The sequence below is a fragment of the Limulus polyphemus genome, unplaced genomic scaffold (assembly GCF_000517525.1).
Source record: "Limulus polyphemus unplaced genomic scaffold, Limulus_polyphemus-2.1.2 Scaffold6012, whole genome shotgun sequence".
Lineage (NCBI taxonomy): Eukaryota > Metazoa > Arthropoda > Merostomata > Xiphosura > Limulidae > Limulus > Limulus polyphemus.
The window spans coordinates 10,854-19,404 of record NW_013671622.1 but is presented as its reverse complement, the minus strand read 5'-3'; the positions used below and the strand labels follow the sequence as shown (position 1 = coordinate 19,404).

General features: G+C 33.5%; 1 long non-coding RNA gene across 2 annotated transcripts in view; it reads left to right on the top strand.

Moving 5' to 3' along the window:
* The window catches only part of LOC111089359, a 28,720-nt gene that overhangs the window by 9,774 nt on the left and 10,395 nt on the right, over positions 1 to 8,551 (top strand). The gene's annotated exons all lie outside the window — the stretch shown is intronic.

Here is an 8,551-nt window from a genome sequence, read left to right as displayed (position 1 = left end):
ATGACAACGTGGAGCTACACCAAACAACTCTTGGTAACTATTGTTGTATTCTAGAAACAGTGTAAACTTGACAACATGGAGCTACACCAATCAACACTTGGTAACTATTGTTGTATTCTAGAAACAGTGTAAACTTGACAACCTGGAGCTACACCAATCAACACTTGGTAACTATTGTTGTATTCTAGAAACAGTGTAAACTTGACAACATGGAGCTACACCAATCAACACTTGGTAACAATTGTTGTATTCTAGAAACAGTACAAACTTCACAACCTGGAGCTACACCAATCAACACTTGATAACTATTTTTCGCTCTATTAAGAAATGAATCTAGCTCTCTTTTTGTTTTCAAATATATATATGTGTTTGTTTATGGTCTAAAAATCTAGTCGGAAACAACATGTACGTAGAGAATCTTCACGTTCAATATTGTTAGATATTTGGGTAGTTTTATCAGTTTTCATCTTCAACATTATTAAATGTTTATGTAGCTTTATCAGTTTTCATGTTAAACATTGTTAAATGTTTGTGTAGCTTTATCAGTTTTCATGTTCAACATTGTTAAATGTTTGTATAACTTTATGAATTTTCATGTTCAACATTGTTAGATGTTTGCGTAGCTTTATCAGTCTTCATGTTCAACACTGTTAGATGTTTGTGTAGTTTTATCAGTGTTTATGTTCAACATTGTTAGATGTTTGTGCAGCTCTGTCAATATTTGTGTTCATCATTGTTGGATATTTGTGTAGCTACACATAAACTATATTTCAATTATATGTTTTTTTGGTTTTGTTAAAGTCCAGTTATAGCTATTGCCATTCTAACTATTCTTCTGATTTACTGGCTTCACCAGATCAAGGAAGATGGAGCTTCCCCTAAAGAAAATCACGAAACATTTATAAAATGCTAAATGACTTTATTTAATATATCTTAAGATTAATAGTTTCTTGTGTTTCAAAACCTCTTTATTATTGTTTTTCTTGTATATGTGTGCAAGACTGATGTCTTGTGGTTCTACGTTGTTAGCTATTCGGACTGTGAATCCGAGAATTCCAAGTTCACGTCCCGTTGCCTCAACGAAAAATAATAATAATTATAAATCACGCTCTCCGCTTTGGGTGTATTATAAAAGTGGTAGTCAAATCTCTTTATTAGATTACATTAGCCTAAGAGTTGGCGGCTTGTGCTGTTGACTAGCTGCCTTTCTTCTAGTCTATCAGTTCAAAATTAGGGACGGCTAGCGCAGATAACCCTTGTGTAGCTTGTGTGAATATCTGAAACAAAAGAAAGCTTAAGCACTTCTGTTTGTGGTCCACGTCTGTTTATAATCTACTTTTTATTTCATCTCTCCTCGAATGAGCTGAGTTTCATAAGCGTCATGTATTTCCAACTAAAGGATCACAGTGTTAAACACCTTTGGAGTTCAGTTTAACGTCATATATGACATATTGAACATTGATCCTGGTTTATTACACTTAAACTTCCCCAACTTTTTATATTATGGCAATGAATAAGTGAATATTATTTCACATTGGATAAAGTCCAATTTTCACATCTGCTTTTGAACATGACTAACTTCCACGTGTTTGGAAGGAAACAAATGAGAATGGTTTTGTCTTTTTACGTACAGAATAAATAATTAATCAACCATGCATCTGTTCCTTCAGTGTAATGGCAGGCTACAGTTTTTCCAAGAACTCTGTTTTCTTTTTCCGTATAAAAGAAAAGAGTATTCTGTTTATTTTATGAAAGAATAAACAATAGAACCGTTTGTTTGTCTTATATATTTCCATTAAAAAATAAAACATTTTCTATGAAACATAAAACGAAAGTACATTTAAAGTCGTATATATGTCGTTCTGTTTAAATAACGTGGACTGTTTTGAAAAACAATCAAAAATATGCATAAAAAGCTTCAAATATATCTTTAAAAATATCGGAGTACCTTTGTGTTTTGACATTAGGTCATTAATAAGCCAATCCACAGCTGTATGTAGTGACCTCTGTTGACACTTTTCTCAGGCTGTCTTCTTTACCCTTTTGCCTGATTAATGCTGACGTTAATGAGAGTCTCAGACAGGAAAGACGTTTTCTGAAACATCTGTGTTCGAGTATTTTGGTAATTCTATCTCCTACTGATTCAAGTTCAAGGTCTTGAAACCTAAAAGAGAGACACAGCTCTTTATGTTATTTTTCAGGTTCTTGTTAGACCGTTCATTGACTTGAAATAAGACAAGGGCTCTCCCTCTCATTTATTATTATTTTTTGTATCAAAGCTCTCTACACAGCTACGACTCAAGTCCTAATATTAGCTGGTTTCTAAACCAAAAACATTACCAGACTGCTAAGCAAGGGAAATAAACAAATAAACTTAGATAGAAAAACATATTATTAAATCAGATGCATTAACAAGTAGCTAAGACAGAGAGATAAACAGACAGCTAAATCAGAAGTGTTAGAAGTTGCTAAGTCATACAGATAAAGAGACAGTTAAATCAGATGAAGTAACAAGTTTCTAAGCCATAGAGATAAAGAAACAGCTAAATCAGATCGATTTAGGTATCGAAACCCTGTTTTTAGCGTTATAAAACTCCAGACTTGACGCTAAGCCACTAGGGGGGGGGCATCAGACCTAATAGCAAGGTGCTAAGACAGAAAGATGAACAAACAACTAAATCAGAAGTGCTAACAAGTTGTTAAGTCATAGAGATAAACAAACAGCTAAATCAAAGCTATTAACTGATTCAGTGAAAGTCATGAGGCTTAACGGGTCATTTACTTAAGAGAATTACCAGCCTGTTAAATAAGATATAATAATTGCTCTATACAACGAAAAAAATAATAATTTAATTCTGTGTATTCACCATAGTAGTTTAGGAAATCTGTATTCCCGTAACTCTAGTAAGCAATTGAACATTTTAAGTTTGCAATAGTGGGAATAATTGGGACAAATCTGATACTTTATACTAAGAAAGGTGACAAAAACTATATTTTCTCTAAAGACGAAAACATTTCTGATGAAAACATTACGATATGTTCCAGCCTACGTTCTATCTAGTGCGTAGATAAATGACGTATGTTGTCTATCAACGTTGAGAAACCTATTACGTCACTTTCGAGTGAAACGTGAAGCAACGCCGTGTTAATTTCAAATCTTAGATAAAATTTTCAACTCACTCTTCCTTCTGTCATAGTTTTTTTTTCTTTTTCTTGTTTAGTTACTGTGTCAATATTACTTCAGTCCTAACAAAACATATTTGGCCAAGTTCTGGGTGTGTAACATTGTCCCAAAACTTAAACTGTAAATTCGCAGACGTAGACGCGAGGAGCAAGTCATGATATAAATATTATGCAACAAGTCAAATGTGTCTTAAAAAAAAATAGATCAAAATAAATCAACACATTTAATGAAGGGTGAAACACTATATCAACAAAACGTGAAATCATTTCATTTAGACAATCCAAAATAAATCTTATGAGCTACAAAATTAATCAATATATTTAATACACGGTGAAACACTATATTAACAAAACGTGAAATCATTTCATTTAGACAATCCAAAATAAATCTTATGAGCTACAAAATTAATCAATATATTTAATACACGGTGAAACACTATATCAACAAAACGTAGATGCATTTCATTTAGACAATACAAAATAAATCTCACAAATAATAAAATGATGAAACAACCATATTCCCTTTGGTTCTTATAATGTACAGATTGTTTCCAAAATAGCAACAACAACCATATTCCCGTTGGTTCTTATAATGTACAGATTGTTTTCAAAGTAACATCAAAGTTTTGCCTGAGCTTGTTTATTCAATTTAATACTTTTTGTCGACACTAGGAAGTGAAGTTGAAAAGTATTGATCATAAATGATTGGTTTTAAATATACGAGAAACACGCTGGTTGGTTGAAATGGAATGTGTACTCCCTTTGTGTTTTTTTTTCTCAACTCGTGTCCAAACGTTTAATTTACAATCAAGAATACATTTCTGTTTATTTGTATCTAATACGCGAAGAAAGATTTGTACCGTGACAAGAAACAGAACAGTTAATCCGTTAAAAAAGTTAATCTCGTTCTAGGGCTCTTACGTCAACGTCAAAGAGACTAATCTCCTTTTCACCGGTTTCTCATTGCAAATGGTTTGTCATCTTATTTTTGATTACCTTGGTTACTGTAATGAATGCGTTTAATATGTCAAAGATCACGAATCAACAGTCTACTTTGTTGATGCTAATTCGTTCCTACGTAAATCTAGTGTTTCTATCGCTTTCCCCCCCCCCCCTTTTACTTCGCTAATTCCGCAGCTCAGAGGAAGTGTCGTTTTAGGTCGCGACAAGTAGGCGAAAGATGTCGCTTTTACCCTTTTTTTCATTTCAGATGCCGAAGATCTGAATGCACCAAAGGTTTAAATAAGATTCATTGTAACAAATGACCTTTCAACAAACTGGATATAGACATCAACTTTGAGCAGGCAACAATTTTTTAAATTTTTATAAAAGGTGGAAACCAAAAGGTGGCGCAACACAGCAACTGTCATTGAACAATAAATCTTCTGAAAACCGCGATACAGATGTTACGCCAAGCTTTCCGAGAAGATTGGAAAGAGTTCAAACCTGAAACCTCATCATCAATAAATTAGGTTTATGATCATTGGCCCGGCATGGCCAGGTGGTTAGGGCGCGGGTTTGAATATCCATCACACCAAACATGCTCGCCCTTTTAGCCGTGGGGGCGTTATAATCTGACGGTCAATCCCAATATTCGTTGGTAAAAGAGTAGCCCAAGAGTTGACGGTGGCTGATGATGACTGGCTGCTTTTCCCTCTAGTCTTACGCTGCTAAATTAGGGACGGCTAGCGCAGATAGCCCTCGTGTAGCTTTGTGATGATGACTAGCTGCTTTCCCTCTAGTCTTACGCTGCTAAATTAGGGACGGCTAGCGCGAAATCCATAACAAACAAACTATGATAATTAAAAAATTATCGAGCATGGAATTACACAATCAATACGACGCTAATTTTTCGAACATTTCATATGTAACAAAACAACAACATTTTTTGTTGCTTACTTTTAATTTTCACTCTACAAGTTTTCTGAAATTGGGTCAAGTCTTTTGCGGAAGATCTTATCAGCAAACACGTTTCCATTTGGTACAGTAGCTGAAACATAAACACATCCCGACTGGTCTCTTTTTTTTTTTGCTGTTGTTGTTGTTACTTTTCGTGCAACAAAATAAGTAAGAAATACAAATCGACAACCAAGTATATACTGAGTTAATGAGACTTTAATAGCATCGCAGATACATCCTGGTTTGATGTTTTGTATGTTTTGTGTTACAGATTCAGCATCATATGCTTGTATTCGATGTCAAGTTAGAGTAATTAAGCCTTTTTTTGCCCATAATTGTGAACTTCGTGCTTTTTTTTGTGTGCTTTAACATCTGCCACAGTTGAAATTTGTCACTGTCTTTATATCTCCATGAATACCCCCAGTGTGTCAGCGATAAATCTTCGGACTTACATCACTAAAGTCCGAGGTTCGATTTACCGCGATAAACACAGCATAGATAGTCCATTGTGTGGCTTGACGCTAAAGAAGCATCAACTTACCTTTACACACACAAAAAAAAGTCAGTACTTTCCGAAGCAGTTCAACCGAACTCAGGCGGTTCCTGCAGGTGGCTCCCTCTGCCTAATATTGAAAGTGTTTCTCACTAACATCCAACACATTCTATTTTTCAAATTGTCGTTTCCAAATAACAAATAGGTTTTTAGAAAATATGGAAACGTAGTGGTTTGAGCCACTAGATTTGAAAACACAGCGACATTAACTATTTCTTTGCATTTGATGATTTTTTACACTGTATTTGCAGATTTTGTTTGATTCACATTCCTTAAGAGTTTTTACACAATGATCGTATCCAATTCATCGTTGAACAAAGTTTATAAAGTTATTCGCTGAGTAAAAGAACCATATAAAAAAAACATTAATATCTCACCTTCCTTATATGTGTTATTATATATCTTAAAGCGTGTTGAAATTGTTGAATTACTATGGGGAAAATAATTAGACGATCAAATTTGGACCTACAATGCTGTTTTCTGTAAAGTGTTTGAACCTTTTATTTTTGATCTTAGCTTCCATTCTAAAATTATGATAATTTGATATGATGTACTATGTTAAAATTATGATAATTTGATATGATGTATTATGTTAAAATTATGATAATTTGATATGATGTACTATGTTAAAATTATGATAATTTGATATGATGTACTATGTTAAAATTATGATAATTCGATATGATGTACTATGTTAAAATTATGATAATTTGATATGATGTACTATGTTAAAATTATGATAATTTGATATGATGTACTATGTTAAAATTATGATAATTTAACTTATTATGTGAGAAATTTATGTAATGTATTGTGTTCAAAGAATGATAATTTGACGGAAGTTACTGTGTTAAGTTAAGCTGTTAAAATGATAATAACTTGACCTAAGTTACTGGGTAATGTTGATAACTTGACTGATATTAATGTGTAATGATGATAACTTAATGGATGTCACTCTGTTAAAAGGATAATAATTTGTCGTAAATTATTCGGTTAAAATGATGACAAAGATATGTTAAATTCTATATAGTCTTAGGACTATGAGCTACGTTGACTTGAATAATTTATATAAATTCAGAGTTTACAAAATAGCAGCTGTCTTAGTGCAGGTGTTCTTTCTAAACCAGTACGATTCTTATGCTTCTCAGTTAATGTGGTTTTTGCCGAAAGTAGCTCGTGATAAGATTAGATCGTAAAGAAAACAAGCCATTTAAAGTTCCTTCGGGAAATCTTAAGAAGCAACATGTTATATACGTCAGATCACCTGTAAGTCTCGTCTTGAAACCTAAACTTACTTATCGTTCTCGTGATAACTCAAACGCATGAGGTGTTTACTACAATGTGACAGGACAGAATACTCTGGGCTCCTTTAGAGATAAGAGACTGACCGTGTGGTGGCACTACCGTCGCCTAACAAGGAATTTTGACAACTGAGTTCACACGTGTAGGTTCCGAAGATGTCGTTAACAAACATAGGTAGGGAAAACAGAATTTTTTTCTGGTAATTAGAACCCGTCACCTTTTGCACGCCAGGAGAGTACTTTGCCAGTTGAGCTAAATATACTTTTTAAGGACAACATTCTTTCCCTTTCGCAAACCAGAACCGACAGTCACTAGTTGGGTTCAAGTTTTTATGGAACTCCCCGAGAGCGAATTCGAACCCGAAACCTTTCGTACGTCAAGCACGTGACCTACTATCTGAGCTACAACTAACCTATCAAAGCAGCTACTAGCTACTACTAGACTATTAAAGCAGTTTTAAACAACTCAAACTACTGAGCTAAAGGGTTAATCTACTGGCTACTACTAAACTATTAAAGCAGTTTTAAACAACTCAAACTGCCACACTTTTGAGAACTAAAAATGCTGAGACGCTTCAGTGTTTAAAGATTACTCGTAAATCTGAAAATTTTGTTTGAAATAAATCAATCTTAAAATGTTTACTATTTTGAGGGTTACACACACACACATATATATATAATACCTTTTTTGCTCAGGATATTAAATAATCTTTCTAAGCTTGCGCTATAAAATAGGGCCAAAATACACGTTGTATATATAAACAGTAAGTTCCAAAAATGATTTTTGTAATTATGGTATCTTTCATAGACCTAGCATGTCCACAATGACCATTAAATTTCTTAATTTCGTGTTCGCATAAATTCTAACTCTTTAAATTATTGACTTTTATACCGTTTAATATTAGTGTAGCGTCCACATATTGCGTCCGTTACAACACTCACTGTAAAGATCAGACCAAAGAAGAAGAATGAAATCACGCATTTTTGTAGAAGCCCAGAAATATTTTTTTAAAAATTGATTACAAAATTGGCTGTGATTTTTTGTTGTTGTTGTTTCATTTATATTGTATGGTGTAACTTGTATGTTTTAGGGATAGTGTAGTCAACAAAGACATGGATCAGTAAGCAATTTGGTGCACATAAATATGTTATAAAAATGTATTTAAAAAAACGATATCAATATACTCCTATCAGCAATTGTAGTGTTAAGTAACATTCGTCTGAGTGAATAGGTAAACCTTAGTACGGTTGGATAAATTATGAAAGTCTGACTATGTTACAATCAAAGCAAAGTAGGCCTAGTGGAGATTATGTTGAAATTAAACCAAAGAATAAAATCTGATAAACATCGACCTAAGAGAGAAATCTGTTATTGTTACAAGTAGGCCTAAATTAAATGTGTTGAAAATAGGCCTAGTGGGGAATCTGTTAAAATGTAAACTGTCTCACACCTGAGAAAACTAAACCCACATGTTGCGTATCTGCTTGTTTGTTAATTTCCATTATAACTTCTTTCCGAGAAACATCAGCGATACAAGTCCCTTCTTGAATAACCCAGTTTATTCTTTCTCGATACAAACTTTTAGTACACAGTAATTTCACAATCAGTTCGTTT